General features: G+C 38.3%; 1 long non-coding RNA gene across 1 annotated transcript; it reads right to left on the reverse strand.

The window, feature by feature from the left end:
- Positions 1–233: 233 nt before the first annotated feature.
- On the reverse strand, positions 234–1,385 carry LOC115920051. Its single transcript, XR_004062144.1, has 2 exons — positions 1,228–1,385; positions 234–771 (listed from the first exon to the last, which is right to left on the reverse strand). It is a non-coding gene; the product is annotated as an uncharacterized LOC115920051 (long non-coding RNA).
- Positions 1,386–2,194: the final 809 nt, after the last annotated feature.

Raw genomic sequence — 2,194 nt, forward strand, 5'->3', positions numbered from 1 at the left:
CCTTTACATAACATTAGAACATGCCAGACGGTCAATTTTTTCATGTGGATGCGATCTTTACATCTGTGCACATTAAAATTGGTTTCCTTCCCAGCTATAGGTTGACCCCCACTGGCTCCCGGTCTAGGACTGTCAGATTTAAATACTGAAAATTATTATGGTCTGACGATAAATTAGGTTCTGATGAAATGAGTATGTATCACAAGAAAATCAAGCAATTTCAAGAGTAAGAATATAGGGTACAAACAGTTTATTTAAGAGCCATCGGCTCAATATAATTAAACATGCAAATAGTTGACAAAAATAAAATGTTTCAGAATCACTGTGAACTTAGATAGGAGTATATCCTATCACTGTTTATGTCGTCTTATCGGTACTCAATTATATCACAATATAATTCTCCATATTTCCAAAGGAAAATAGATTACCTGATGACCAGGTCATCCTTCGAGGTATAACATACAGTTAATCACCCACCGTCTCTAGCCCGGTCTTTATATAAAAAGTATACTGTTGTGGGTTAGAGAGTCCCGATTTAGAGTTCGTAAATACCACCTCTTCCTGTTTCTGAATAGGCGGAACGAAATACTCTGGTGTATGTAGTAACCCGGTGCGATATGATGCATGACCTGCTAAGCCTGACCGGTGTACGACAGCACTGGGCGTTGACTCAACGACTTGACGCGAGTAGGTTGCCTGAGCGTGTCGACTACGAACACATGTCCATTCACTGATGGTGCCTAGGGTTATGGCTACGAACCCAGCTTGTCCCTAAAAGAATTAAATGGAAACCAAATAGCCAACCATCTACAAAAATAAACACGATAGCTATAGCGATGTAAATCCTAACAATTTACAACAATCATTTACAATCTCTAGAGCTTAGCTTCACTGACATAAACCACTAAAATAGGCGACATTTATAAATGACCATGTACGGTATCTTTCACCTAGAAATTATAGAATAACACCTATGTCTTTACATATAGTTATACATGTATAACTTTTTTTAGTGCAATACAATTTCTTAAACCTCATATATTCTAAGCAAACAAAATAATCAAGGTTAAGTCTTCCTTATTCAACAAACAAGATAAAACACAGAAATCCATTATCTCGTAGTACATGGAAAATATCTTTCTCTTTATGAAATGTATGAAATGTATGAAATTAACCTTCCTTCCAGATAATTACAAATAAGGTAATACATTTATTTCTGTAACTTACAGTTCAGATGTTCAAATGATGATTCAAGATGAGGCGAGGGCTGATGAGGCTTCTACCACGTCGGCCTGTGCTGCCTGGTTCTTGCCTGGTCCCATAGTATAGGGAAAGTCTATGCCAGCAACAGCATGCTTATAGCCTGTGGCTGTAACATTTACCTTCGTGGCCAATACCCCTCATTTACTCCCAAAATCAGACCAAATTCTGAAAGGTCTGCTCCTCTCGAGATCTCATGTGCAATCTGATTAAACTACCCTAAATCTCTAATCCACGTTGGCTCTCTCAATAGTAACCTCTTTAACATTCTTTGTATTCCACTCATGCCAAAACTGTCCATCCAAATCCCTTTTACTGAATCCTCTATACAAAACTTTCCTATTAACATTCTCCTCATCCTTTCCCCACACACAGACAAAGACAGACACCTGCTCTACTAGAGACCCAAGTTAGTTGACCTAGTAAATTGCTACCAACAACATCTATTTATCTAACACCTGTCCATTACATTCTCTGTCTAAAAAAGAAATCCCAGTCACATTGTGACATATCTCCCCTTCCTTCAAGAAATTTATATAATTTCAGAAAAAAAATTCAGAGTGGTTTTCTCATTCTATGCAAGGAAAATTTGTTTAAAGGAAAATATAAAGATCAATAATAATTATTAAAAGAAAACCTTTTGTTCCTGCTTTACTTCTGGTATCCTACTTAAGTAGTCTGCACCGACGTTTTCACTGCCCTTGATAGCTGTGATGCTAAACTGGTACGGTTGAAGCGCCAGAGCCCATCTCAGAATCCTTGAGTTCGCGACTTTTGATTTCGCGATACACTGCAGTGGCTGGTGATCAGTTTCTAGTTAAAAATGCTTGCCGTAGAGGTATGGTTCGAACTTCTGAACACCCCAGACTACTGCTAAGCATTCACGTTCCATAACACAGTAGCGCTGCTCTCTTGGGAGAAGTTTCCTACTAGC

Source organism: Strongylocentrotus purpuratus, unplaced genomic scaffold (assembly GCF_000002235.5).
Source record: "Strongylocentrotus purpuratus isolate Spur 01 unplaced genomic scaffold, Spur_5.0 spur5_scaffold_7, whole genome shotgun sequence".
In the NCBI taxonomy this organism is placed as follows: Eukaryota; Metazoa; Echinodermata; class Echinoidea; order Camarodonta; family Strongylocentrotidae; genus Strongylocentrotus; species Strongylocentrotus purpuratus.